The following is a 14,507-nucleotide window of genomic DNA, read 5'->3' on the forward strand; positions in this document are numbered from 1 at the left end:
TTCTGGTATAATTAAATTAAAATTTGTAGATAAAAATGAGATTGTACAAAGACTGGTGGTATACTGCTACCAGGATTGGGCTGTGCTGCATCCATGACAACAGGATGGAAGGTTGCTTTTAATACTATTATCTTACATACCCACAGCTGAATGCTAATGCAGCTATACTGAGGAAATCAAGTTTCAGATCTGTATCCACTGAACTTACATCCACTAGGCAGGGAGTTTAAAAGCCAGGCTAGCATACAAAGACTAATATTATAGCTCTGTCAACTCCCCAAAGGTCAGATATTTCAAAAGGTATACACAAATATTAATTGTCAGGTAGTTCTGTACTGAAGACCAGAACTGAAGCAAAAATCAGGTTTTGTGACCATAATTTTCTTCCAATTTTATTTTATAAAATAGAGGCACAGAAGAAAACAGAGAAGGTTAACTCAGATCAGTTTATATTCTGCACACTGACAGATGATGATGCTGTTTCCTATGAGCATTGCCTCAGAAAGGATTTTACCTGTTTTCCTCCATGAAAGAGACAGAAAATGTGTGGGAAAGCAGCTGGGCAGTCTTGGTTTTCAGTGGATACCAGCAGTTCAATTGACCCATCCTCATCCTTGCTCAGTGACAGAGCTCCCTTGCCTGTGCCCGCATGAGGAACCTCTACTCTACCCAGAGGAATAGCGTATCTGCTCAAGCTTCTCTGCAGACATTGTCTCCAGCTTCTCAATTGATCTTGTTCTGGATTTAAAAATATGGCTTGCTATAAAATCATTAAAAAGAAATTAAAAAAAATAAAAGTTCCCGTTTTGGGACAAATTTCCCAGGTGAAAAAATTCTGAGCTGTCCTGTAAAATCAATGCATCTCTTCCTTGTTGATGCCAACAAAATCAAACGGTTCAGTGAATCCCCAGGCAAAGAAGCCCTCTAAAGCCTTGTTCTACCTGAAGTAATCTCGCGTGGCTGGCAACACTGATCCATCTTCAAGAAGGTGAAGACACCTCACAAATGCTTTAGACTTCCCTTAGTGCACAGGTAATTTTAAGACATCTAATTCTATGTATTGTTTCTTCTCCAACCCACTGCACTTGTAGGTGGAGAACTACAAAATATTTGAGCTCCTGACAACTTTCCTACAGTAAACTGTAACCCATTGTTCCCAAATCCATTTTTTTTTTAATGAAACACTGGCTCATATGCTGTCATACTCTGAACAATTCATTTTAAGTGCAGCATAAGGTTGCTGATGGGAACTCCCCTCCATAGTCTAGTGTGTGGACATTCTGTCAAGTAAAAATGCCCAAAGCTCCATTTTTTTTTTGTGAATGTATTCTTAGAGTTATATACATGAAATAAATATAATAAAATAGTTACATATACAAAGAAATGGAATAGTATAACCTAAATCAACTAAGCTGAAATATTAAGTCACTTCTGGCAAAGGCTTCTCAAATCCGTAAGGTGTACTTGGAGGAGACCAAGCCAGCTATCATAGAATTGAGGGTTCATTAGCAAGCCACCACAGAAGTGCAATTCCCAAAGGGCTTTTTCCCTGTGCAGAGTACCCTTTCTCTTCAAAAGCACGGCTTCAGGGGGCAGCAAAAAGATGCTTCATTTAAGGAAAAGTAAAAGGTGGCAACAACCGTCACAATGATGAAAGGGTTGGCTTCTAAGTAGCAGAATGACAAAAAGTTGTAGGGCTTTATGATATAGTAATTGAAAAAAGTATTAAGTTGTTAGTGGAAGTGTATTTAAGAGCCCCACACGTGGATGTAATAGAAAATTAATCCTCAGAGCCCAGAAAGTCCCTGAGGATGTAGAATCCATCATGAAGTTACCTCCTGTCCCAGATTTCCTTGTTGCTTGCCTCTGCTGACAACAGTTGTCTTTTCATTAGAGTATTTGATATCAATTTACTCAGACACCAGGGGCAAAAAAGGGTTTCACTTTCTTCATCTGAAAGACACTGATCCACAGAATTAGTACTTTGAACAGATGCCAGAGTAAAATAGTGACACATTTTCTAAACTAATAACCACAGGTGGCCACAGCAAATTGTCCAAAGCCTCTCAGGGCTGCCCAGGCAGCCACGACTCTCCTGAATTTCTGATGATTCTGATACAGACAACAACCCTCACTGCAAAGGTATCTTCTTCCAGCCAGCTCTTGCTGTGATTCGTGTTTCTAAACTAACCCCATAGAGAAATGCCACCATTTTTAATGCCCTCTGTCAGGTAATGCCCATTCTTCTGCAGCAGAGAATGCGAGGCAGTAACTGATCTAAGTGCATTTTCAGGATAAAATCTCTCAAAAAAGGTTAGCCTGCATTCTGCCATGAATTAAGCATTAAATTAACTTCATGTGATACAGCAAATAACCTCAGGAAGGGTCTCTACCTCACCTAATTTGACAAGAGTTGGCTACTACTGCTGCAAGAACCAACGGTGCAAAACGCCTGGAGAAGCAATGACCCAGTTGGAAGAAGGTTATCACACAGCTGATTCCAACTGACTTGGCATCTTGTGAAACCTATGGTTCCCCCCAAACGCAGTGTGAAACTTTGCCTACTTACAAATGTTTCCACGGCATTGGCTCATTTCTTTCTCAATCCTTGATTGCATTGAGGATTCATCACAGAAATACTTACAAAAATGTACTGCTCTGAAATGGCTGGTTCTGCACCCACAGGGGTTCAGATTTAGTTGCTCAGGTTAGAGCCCAGTTGCCCTGTAAGAACCCTGGAAGGGGAAGAGCCCTAGCTGAAACGTGGCAGAGCTGCACTCTTCACTGTGCTTTCAGCACACCTAGAGTTAGGCTTAAGCAAGAAGCTGACTCTGCAACTGAAGAAATGCTTCTGGACCTGCAGCAAGAAGAGCTTGTGCTTTGCTACAGGCAGAAGCAAATATTGAATACAAATTTAATATCTAAAATTAGACAGTATGAATTTTCTCCTAAGCACTGATGGATCTTGGTGGAAGAGTGGAAAATGAAGGTGGAAACCTGAGAGCACCAGAAACAAACCCCTCTGTTTATCAGCAGGACACCTACACAGTGGACATGAGAGCCTCTGTACTCAGTACATCACTGACCTACAGTGATCCCTCACACGCAGCAAAGATCTATCAGGGTTTGGACTCGACAAGGTTTCTAATAAGGTACAAAACCATGCTATTTTTATCAGAATACTCGTGATCAAACGGAGACAACCAATTTATTCCAACAGAAACCAGCATAACACCTGAGAATACTTGCATAGTAGGTTTTTCTCCAAAAACAGAGTGAAAGGATGTGCAAAAGCATCAGTTATTGCTATTCCTCCATCACTGTTTTGTCATGTTACTTTGATGCCCAGATGAGCTTACTCACTCAAAGTCTCCCCCTCCCTCAGGGTAGGTGTGCTGTTAATTCGGTACAAGGTGTGAAAAACAGCCTGCAAGACCATGAGATGCTGAGCAGAGCTTCCCCTCTCATCTTCAGCTGCTTCATTGCCTTCACTGCAGCTTCAGCAAAGACTGAACACAAGACCCCACTTTCTGCCCATAGGAGAAATTGTACATATTTTATCCCACAGTCATTTTGCAACATGGACAACACCCAAAAACACTGATCCAGCTTCAGTCAGATGAAGTGTGTTTGTCCTTACAAGCATCCCTGATCTGGGATGAGATCCATGAGCAGGAGAGGGAGCAATGGTCCTAGCAGTCGTCCCATCCCACAGGCACAGGATGCTCCCTGTGCCTCCCAAAGGTACAGGGCTGAAGCCCTTCTCAGCCCTCTTTATTTTGACTGCCAGTCCAGGCAGGAAAAGTGCACAACAATTAAGTGTGTTCAGATACCACATTTGCAGGGATTTCATCCCAGCCACCGTTTCCTACACTGAACATTAGACTTGGTACTTTTTCTAGTCAACTCTACTTTGTTGCAGAGAAAAACCCTGAAAAAAAAACAAACAAAAACACTGACAAAATTCAGCAGCTTTTGAAAAGAAACCTTTAAAGACAGTTACTAGTTATGTTTTTGAAGTCAGTCTAAATGGTTGGGAAGAAAATGCTCAAACCAACTTAATAATTTCTGTACTTGAATAATTGTGGTATGCATGCATATAGTAGTCTGAATGTTTTTACTGGACTTTTTAAATATATATATATGATTTGGCTATGATTCTTTAGTATTTACTTCGGAAAAATTCTGAGGTCATATTGTTATTGAGGAAGAAAAATCATACTCTCTCAGTCCAACAGTTTGCCACTTGTCAGCAGTTAACGCTATCTTCAACTCAGGTATTCAGATTTCATATAAAATTCTCTCCTCATATTTTACTCTTCTTTCTCTTAAAGAGATGTTCCTGTTTTGCCAAAGACACACCATAAATTATTTGTACTTCTATTACTAATAAAGAAGTTTTACAAGACAAGGAAGTTATAGGTGAGATAGCTCCTCAGGCTGATGCTGAGTGCCTTTGAAAAATGCCCTCCATAAACATAACATTGACATTGCTACAGCATCATAAAGTCAGAGTCAAGTCCTGTAAACATTAAAGTACCCAAGTTACTCATCTATCCGTGTCTTTAAAGTCAGTCACTTGTTGCTGTGCAGTACCACATTCCAATTACCGGAGCCCTGCTTTCCCAGCCGTGTTTCTCTTCCCTCCCCTGCATCGCTAAGGAGCCTTGGGTTTTGAGAGGTAAACTCAGCTCAACCTCCACCCAATGACTTCAGATTCATTTTCCCCATTTTTGACCAATTCCCTGTTTTTCCTGATACTTTCCTGGCCGGCTTTTCCTCGGCGATGTTTGCAGGGTGGAGCAGGGCTTTCCCTCCTCCTCCAGCTCCCTGGCAAACAGCCCATCTGGCATCCATGTGGCAGCATTTGCTACGTGGGATCTGGAGGAAAAGTGCCACATTACCAGTAGCAATCACGGCACAATGACACACAAAGAAATGACTTCCAGATTATTCCCATTTCTCCCTGAGATGTGGAGAAAAGCGTATGTGTAAAGCATCGCTTTTTTCTTTTCACTGCAGCTCACAGTGGTGATAATGTAGCACGGGTCTGCAGTAATATGTTTTCTTTAAGCCACCCGCTTCTCTCCAAAGGCTTAATACCACAAGGTCTCGCCTAAGCTTGGCTCCCAGCTGCACTGCTGAAGGTACTTGATGCATACACTTCGTAGTGTATGATCTAAAGAGCAGGGAGAATACATTTGCTATAGCCAAGTCACCCCAGATGAGAGCTGTTTGGGTTTAATATATACCCCTTAGGATTCTCTGCATTACAGGGGAAGGGAGGCAGGTAAACAGGCTTGGAGAAGAGAAAAAAGCATTGCTCACATATTTTAAAAGTTGCCTCAGGCAGTTATAAGTTACATAAAGTTGCTCCTGTTCCTGTTGTAGTTATGTCAAAGTTATCTAAGGTGACTAGCATGAAGTGACAACTCCAAACTTAGAAAACAAAGGTTCCTAAATGGGGCCTTTTCACATACACAAAATCGGAATATAACCCACAGCCCACAAACCAAGACACGACTTCCAAATCTTATTCTGATCATGAAGGTTATTCTAAGACACTTTTAAAAATAAAACATCTGTACTTAAAACCTAATTACTGGGAGATAAGCAGCACCTGAAAGAAACTATTCTTGTTTCCAGTAGTTGCAGTCATGGACTTCATTTAGCCTGGCACTTGTGTAATAATGTGAATATTTAGCTTTTTTGAGTATTTATTCCCTACACTCACGACTTCTAGAAATCCTTCAAAATCTATCACATTCGAAAAAGAAGATGAAATGAGAGATATTCTGGGGAAAATTATTCCCTTTTCTGAACATTCTTCTTCCCCACTTGCATTCTTCATTTCCCACACACATTTTTAAGGCACTACAATGCAAGTTTTCAGGAGCAAAATCTATGAGAAAAACCTAATTATATTTTTAAATAATCAAGGCAAAAATAAAAATTATCCCAACTAATTACAATGGAAAAAAGTTGTACATCTTTTGTGTATTTTATGAGAGAGAAAGGAATGATTAAAAACGTACCAAGAGCCATGAATGCCATTTTACTGTCATTTCCTTTGATTAACCTTCACCTGACCTCAATCCCTAAGGCAATTTCAGCTTCTTTTTGTTCTTCTATTTAAATTCTTCAGTACACCAGGTGAGCACATCTCCATCACTGCAGAACATTCATGGGGAGCGGATTGGTTTTGGGGAAGATTTCACAGAAAATACTTGCTCTGGAGAATCGTTTACAAAAACCTTAACAGGGACAGTAACAGGTCACATTTACTCCAAAAACGGGATTCTTACAGTCCCTGTGGAAGTACATAATGACCTTCCCTAGGTATTAGACACAACACACTTGAGCAAGCCACACCAGTTTACACCAGAGCAGGACCTTGGTGCCGCTGGCCAGTACAAACTTACCAACCCGGTCATGTTGGCAGTTCTCACTGACATCTCCGCTCTGCATCTGTAACGATGTCTGCTTCCACATGAGATATAAAATGTAACTTGCCCTCTGGAATGGGAAAAAAGCCAGCATGAACAAAAGCTTAAAAAGTAGATTATACATTCTTTGCAGAAGGAATGGATCCAGAGTTCAATGTTAGCACAGAAACCTGATAGCACAATTCTTTCTTATTTTAAAACTCACTGTTTTCAGTGAGTCTTGTGATCAGTAAAAATCATTAAATGCTGCATACTCAGACTCTACAAAAATCATATAAGATCTGTGAAGTATGCCTGATGAAATCTTAAGGAATAATAGAATCATAGAATCGTTAGGGTTGGAAAGGACCTTAAGATCATCTAGTTCCAACCCCCCTGTCTAAGCTATTTAGTTCATCAGAGACTGACTTAAGTGATGAGTCAATCCTCACCCTTAAATGATGATATGATGCTATGACTTCTGATAACAGAATCTATCAGGAAAAGATATGAGATTCAACAGTTAAATTAAGCCCAGACTCAAGGTGCATAGTTTTAGCTCTTAGGAACCACAGTGAGCCACTCTACCAGCTTACTTTGGGATGAAGAGATACTGCATCACACATGGCCTTTAGTATCATTCAAAAATATATGCTATTACATAAACAGAAGTTATGGATTCAATGAAAGCTTTACTTAGCATTGCTGCAAGCCCAATATGTGATCTGAAGGGTTCATAATATCTCAGTTCCATATTATTCACCTTGGATGAATTTTTAGGATTCAAACATAAAAAGTAAAAAATTGTCCCAAGCTGTGACATGAAACATCAATACATCCTGCAAACTGCCATCCAAAAAAAGTTCAGTTTGGATCAACTGAAACTTAAAAGAATGAATAATTTTGAATATTTTTTTATATATCCTTTTTAATTTTTATTTTCTTGCTGGCTGTAGATAAAAACAATGAGATTAGACACAAACCTATTGGGTTTCAAAATGGTAGACTGCCACGGCAAATTCTACCATTGTAAAAGAGGTGACACATTAACTCTGATCTACTCCTGTTGCAAATTTATTCTCCACAAACTGGCACTTCCTGACAACATGAAGAAGTTGCAGCAGAAAAGTCCTGTTGATCTCAGTCACGACCCTTTCCTGATCTTAAATATTTATTAAAAAAAAATAATATAAACTCTTAAAATTCAGCTATCTTCAACTGCTTTTATGCAAGCTCTGCTTCCTTTTCATTTCTAGGTACATACAGTGGGTGGTACCAGCTTTGCACATTAGACCGGGTTGTCTAGTATGTGACAGCTTCTGCACAGTTTTCCATTGCAACATCTTCACTGGGTTCCCCAGTAAAACGGCCAGCTCTTGAATGACAGATGTACTCACCTGACAGAGTGCAATATGTAAATGGAGGAACAAAAGGATCTGAAACTGCCTTAGGGAGGGAGGTCAGGTGAAGGTTAATCAAAGGAAATGACAGTTCGATGGTATGCACGGCCCTTGAGATTACATGTGTGTGTTTTGCTGGGAAATATTTAACTGCTTTAGCTCTATTTAGGAAGAAACCAAAATAAAGTGCATATATGAAAAAAATACTGAAGAATCCACAGAGGGCTTCTTGGCCCAGTAGAGCTCGCATCGGTGGGATGCAAACTTGCCAGCTGAGAGGTGAAAAAAGCCAAAAGATGACAACTTTTCATTTGGTTTAACTATCATAAAACATTTCACTAACATAAAATAAAACACAGTAGCTGGGAAGCTACTGAAATTCAATAAAGCCCTTATTTATATTGTTTCCGTATTTATCCCCAATATTTAGTAGCCTTCTCCCAGAATGGGCTCTGGAACTAATGAAGTGAAACTGCAGCTAGAAAATACTGTAGAAGTCTAGAGAAACTCATTTGTGTCTTGTAATGAACTTGGTTTGGCCATGTTCCTGCCTCATTTGCATTTCCTTCCCAACAAGTATCACACACTTGGATTTTTCTTTCAATAGTACTTTCAAAGCCTGATTTTAAGTTTGCAGGCATGTAGAAAGGTATTTCCAAATACACTTTCCTCAAACATTTAATCATGAAATTTATTTTAGTATTTGTCCTCAATTAATTATGTAATTAAACCAGTAGCACATGACTTCTCAATCACAGATAGGTAACACACCCTGAATTCTGATTGCTAGTTTTGATTCAAAACAAAAAACCCCAAGTCAATAGAACTCATGAAAGATTTTTGACAACTTTTTTTTTATTCTTCCCACAGAATAAAAGGCAAAATTCACCGAATGAATTATTAATTATGAGTTATTCATCCAGCTCTACTAGAAACTAATCTGTTTCTTTTTTTAAGCATCAAAAAGGTCTTTCAAATATAAGTTGCAATAATGAAATATGGCAGCAGATCTTGAAATGCGTCCTCACCCAGTCTGCAGATACGTAAAAGGTTACAGCACCAGAGTTATTAATCCCCCGTCACTCTGACAATTGATTTTGAACAGTCTGTTGCAGTCTTTATAATTCAAGATCATAAATGTTCAAAACTAATTTATTGCTCTTTGTTCCACCTGGCAAAAATATACTGTCAAAGTGAGTCGTGTTGACACAAAGATGCAGATGAGTCTTTAAGTCTTATTTTTATCCACATCTGTAAATTTGTTTGCAATACCTGTGTGTGATTAGAACTATTCAAAAAGGAGCAAAGAAAGAGGAAGAAATTATGCTGTCTTTAATGAACAGGAAATATTTACACAAATAGTAATAGGTATTTCTTTTAAACTTAATGGGGATGAGTCATTGTTTTAATTTGTCAGTATTGATATTTTTGGTTTGCACTGGGTTCCCTGGAAGCTGTCAGATTTTCAAAGGTACACATGTAAAAGCTCTTGCTCTATATGCATATTGACATACATACCAGGCAAGGATTCCCACAGACCAATGAGGGATATGCAAAACCTTTCGTCCTACATGGCTTTTTTTTTTTTCTTTTGAATTAGTGATTTTGAAGCCTGAACCAATTCCACTCATACTGAAAATTCCTGAACTTGCCTTTTCTGCATGCAGCAGTTGCCACCACTCTGCCCATGCCAGGGAAGTGCCAACATCCAAAAAGGGACAATCCAGAAAAGGAAGGAGAAGGGCAAAAAGAGCGAAAGGGACGCACTTTACACCAATATAATACATTCATCTGTAAAAATAAAGGGGGGGGTGGGTTAAGGATCAAAAAGAATATATTACAAGGAAGTTTAAGAATAAAACCCTGTTCCATACAGCAAGCATTCCATAATGAATGAATTACAAGTTTCCTAAAGCCTGCTACTGAAGCAGGGAACTGAAACACAAAGGGAAGAAAAACAGAAGAGCATTTCAACATCAAAAATATGCCTATTCAGAAGTCTGTTTCTCAGTCTCTGAAGTATTTTTTCTCAGTAGAAAGATGAACCTGTAAAATTACTGTTCTTTTCAAAATAACCACATAATACTTCTTTAATAACACTTTTCAATCTTGCATATTTTACAGCCTAAGAATATAAACTTCATCTTTCTATTATCTAGGGGCAGAATCAATTGATTGCCCTGGCAAGTTTGCTCCATTTGAATTAGTATTTTTACTGTGATTATGAAATAGGAGAGCTATCTGACCGCATGCTAGAACTGCCGCATTCATGACTCTTAGACATCTGTATGATATTGAAATTAATTTCCAGTATAAAACAGTTAACAGAATAACCCGAGATAAAGGAAGTATAGTATTAATTTAATTCTTCTTGTTGGCAATGTTGTAAAGTCCATTGCTCAAGTAAGGAACACTTTTCTGAGCCAGATACAAATTAATTTTGCCATTCTTCTTCAAATACTAATTTTAAAAGTCAACTAAAGGCTACAGCAGCTTTGAAACATTTCAGTGATTGTTTTAATTACCTATCATACAGCTGTGAGACACTGTGAAAGGGAGCGGTGGAGAGAGAAGGGAGAACAACACCTGGTATGCGAGCAATTGTTTTCTGACAGAGAGAAGAAAAAGCAGTTTCCAAGCACTCAGCCCAACAAAAATCTAGCACAGTCAACACAGAATATTTTTTCTATCAGTACATTAATGTGGTATTTTTATTCTGGACTGCGTGTTTTTGTTCCGTCAATAACTACTTTCACTGTTAAATAACACCACCAAATCTCCAAACGTTAAATATATGACTTCTGACAGCTTTTAAAGCTTGCTTTTCAACCCAAAGTTGATGCACACGCTACAATAACTTGCTAAAGGCACACTTGGGGCTTCTTTCTAGGGTCTCATTCTCTAGGAAAAAAAGCTCACTGCACTTTTACCACAACTACAAAAAAAAAAGGCATGTTTTTGTCATTCCAACCCTTAATAGAATTGGAATCTAGAGGCTATTAGGACTTCTGATGGCCTTTGACACCCTGGCTTCCAGCACCTCAGCAATCAGTCAGTGCTGGGGTAACAAAAGACCACTCAAATGTACAGTTGTCATCCCCACACTACATCTGTTGGCCACGCTGTTAGGAAGTGTTGACCCCATCATTTCACCATAAACACTGACGAAATCAACAACAACAAAAACAGAAATGAAAAAGGAAACTGGATGTCAGAAGTCAGGTCAGCACATTTTATTTGCACATGTGTCAGTAAAGATAGAAGGAATCACTGAATTAAATTAAATCAAAGCAAACCTGCTAATTAAAACAGCTAAAATTATGTTTGTGAAGATGTGTGACTGGTTTCCTGCTTATCTGCAAATAAGCCTCCCCATAATATAAACATGTTTCTATCTCCACTTCATTTATAATAAGTCTTTAGGCAGATTGTAATTAGTATTTTGAGTTTCTAATAGAAGATCTTTGTGTTACTGGAGAAATATTTTCCCTGACCATAAAATACTTATTATTTCAGCTTCTCTTCAAGGGTTCTCACCTGTTCTTCTCATGCTGGTCAGTCTTCTATCCAATTTATCTGAATCAAATTGTTTGGGTATGCATCTGAATACCACCATCTTCATAACATATTGCTTGTAGGTAACCACAAATGCGGTTTGAATGTATTCAGCTCCACCTACAAGCCAAACCAAAAGCAATTACCAGTTTTGTTTGGATTTGTTCTCTAGTTTTGTTTTCATTCCACAATGAAAGAATGATAAAAATTATCATGTTAGGGGGCAGAAGAATAGGGTCAAATCAGAATTTTTGCACAAAAGATATACTATTCACAAAAATCAACTTTTTGCTTCTGTTTTACTTATTCCCAAGTTCACAATGCATAATTTTATACAAACCCAATTACATAGCTCAGTGATTTACTGGCAAAGCTGGCCAGGAGAAATTATATGGCTTTAGCTAACGTGTATGCCTATTTACAATCAAAACATATCCATATAAATCTGCAAAATGACCAGAAAGGAAAAAAAAGGTCAAGTCAGAAATGCATCTGAAGTCATACAGAACGCAAGATGAAAATTGTTCTACTTATATTATGGTTTCACTGGATAGCAAATAAACTGTGATTACAAGCATGGATTCAGTCTTTCAGATCATGTGTTATTTATATATTTATCCCAGTATTTAACTTTAAGCACGTATGGAGTTTCATTGGCTTGGAAAGCATGGTGCTTTCTTTTTGCCCTTTTCATAACTTTTTAAGGATTAGTTTGCACAGTTAACGGATGTCTGGACTGACTTCAACAGGATTACTCAGATGTTTACAGTCACCCATGGGTTTCAGCAGGTCTTTTAGATTCAGGGCTAAAAGGCATTAGGCCACAGAGCTGCATGTGCATGACATGAACAAATGGCTACACAAATGGAATGTGATCTGAGGCTGGTATCTTGAACACAAAAATTGTATAACCGGAAACACTGCAATAATGTCTGTGTATTATGTAATTACTTATGCTGACAAATCTCTCTTGGTTTTGTTGAAACATTTCTGAAACAATACAGAATGCCTTGGGAAGAGCACAAGCTCTTTTTATAGTTTGCATAAAGTTAAATTTCTAAGTCAAAAATATGAACAAAACGTCTATGATTTTTAATTGCCCACCAAATAATTTCAGATTATGGTACACATATTTTCCCTGGAATGACCACTGGGCACAACTGTCAGTCAGAGATTTTGTTGGACATGGCCCACAGTTCTTTTACTCACCTCAAAGCAACTGCCTCCTAAAAATGCATCAAATTGCAAATATGCTAAACCCCAAATTTTGCTGTAATTGCATTGCCAGCACTAAGTCCTACATCAATAAGAAACCCCACTGATGTCAGCATGACTTGTGACAACACAAGATTTCCCTCCCCCCAGTACAGCTATAAAACTGGATTCTTGGTGAGTATATTTGAATTATGTGGATTATATATGATTAAACAGATTTGGATTAAATCACGGCAATGGGCTGCCTTATCAAGAACATACTGTCAGGACCACATTGATGTACAGTAATCAAGGTGACCTTACAGACTTATTTCAGCCCCAAGAAAACTCTGATCAACTTCAATGGATGAGGATTTTTTCTGCTCTGCAAAGATCAGCCTGCAAGATGTAAGGAGTTAAAACGCTGCTTTCCTGATGAATAGTTTTCAAGCCCTAAAATTATGATTCAGGCAACAAAGAGCAATCTTTCTTGCAGGGGAAGCCAATCTCAGCTAAACTCCTTGGGCTCTGTTTCATTCATCAGGATGGAAAATATGGTTGGCTGTGCCTTGTCCTAGCATGCAATAAAATCTGAATAAAGGGGAACAACACCTAAATAAAGAAATCCACCAAAACCCTCCCCAATCCAAGTTTGTCCTTCATTACATCACTGCATTATTACCTTACTTCTTTAAAATGCTCTGAATATTACCATGAATCCTTCCCTTTTATCACTGTGGTTAGTCTTCATTTAACCCGTAAATATAGCCTATCATTTCTGTTCTAAATGTACAGTAGGGTTAGCCAGAAACGACAGAAACAAATTTCTTCCTCACTGGAGTAGTGAGGATAAAGCTAAGAAAAGATTTTTGGTTACAGGATTCTACAATAACTTCCAGCTAACCAGAGTTAAAGTGTTAACTCAAAATGCTTCAACAATTCACAGGCTGCTGCTCCAGTAGAAGGGCTTTAACAGCTAGGGAGCATGTGCCTTGTGATGCTGATACATGTCCTCATATTTAATATGGGTAACATTTGGCAATCATTGCTACAGAGGTCATTCTGAGGGTAGGGAGGAAAAAGACCTAACGGATATAAAAAGGCAAAAAGAGACCCAAGCTGCCAAAGTCTGGGCTTGGCAGAGTAACAAAGATAAACTAATGAGCAGTGCAGCTTTCCTGCACTGAGGCTGTCTGATTTCCACACAGAACCCTGTGCCTCTCTCCTTTGGATTAAGCAGCCCAGAAGTTCCTAGATCCACATAGAAAGTTGAAGGGAAAGAGGGAGAAAAAGGGAAAGTAATGGTAACAGAAACACTTTCCTGAAGTTTACCGCAAATTATACATCAGCACAAAAAAAGTTTGTACCCCAAGATACCATATAAAGATTTCAAAAGGCTTGCTGGGGGTGGAAAGCTCTTATATAATCTATTACACTCCAAATATTTTATGCTGTGTTATCTCTCGTATGGACACGTGTAGTAAACATTACTCTCTGAACCTCTGGGTTCACATCTGCATCGAAGGACTTGCATCACCCAGTGAAGCTGTGGTGAAGCCACAGGTCTAGAAACTTCCTCCCCTTTAACATCCATCCTCTAAACAAGTCTCCCACCCCATCCTCTCCTCCACCAAGGACGTTTTTAGCAAGATTGCTGTGCAGCTAATTACATTACCATGGCATCCAAGTACCACACAGTCACGAGACCTACTTCTTTTAACAGCCCTTGGGTTTGTAGAGAGGTGTTAACAGGGAAACATCCTTACATTTGGAGAGCTGAGGCACAAGGTCAAGTCATTTGTCCAACATGACTGCAGAAGATGCACTGGGCAGAAAATTGCTCACTGTGGAGTAGCTGCCAGAATGCACTAGATGCCAAAGCAGCTGCATGACCACCTACTTAACCCAACCACCATGCCCTCAGAGATGCTCT

General features: G+C 38.8%; 1 long non-coding RNA gene across 3 annotated transcripts in view; it reads right to left on the reverse strand.

The window, feature by feature from the left end:
• LOC133265315 (uncharacterized) overlaps nt 1-14,507 on the reverse strand; it is a 70,256-nt gene that overhangs the window by 34,085 nt on the left and 21,664 nt on the right. For all 3 annotated transcript variants that reach the window (XR_009741921.1, XR_009741923.1, XR_009741922.1), the window contains exon 2: nt 6,423-6,516. This is a non-coding gene — a long non-coding RNA (uncharacterized LOC133265315). The remainder of the gene's footprint in view (nt 1-6,422; nt 6,517-14,507) is intronic.

Source organism: Pezoporus flaviventris, unplaced genomic scaffold, assembly GCF_033815535.1.
Source record: "Pezoporus flaviventris isolate CSIRO_AGI_PZ_B2104156 unplaced genomic scaffold, CSIRO_AGI_Pfla_v1 ptg000005l, whole genome shotgun sequence".
Classification (NCBI taxonomy): domain Eukaryota; kingdom Metazoa; phylum Chordata; class Aves; order Psittaciformes; family Psittacidae; genus Pezoporus; species Pezoporus flaviventris.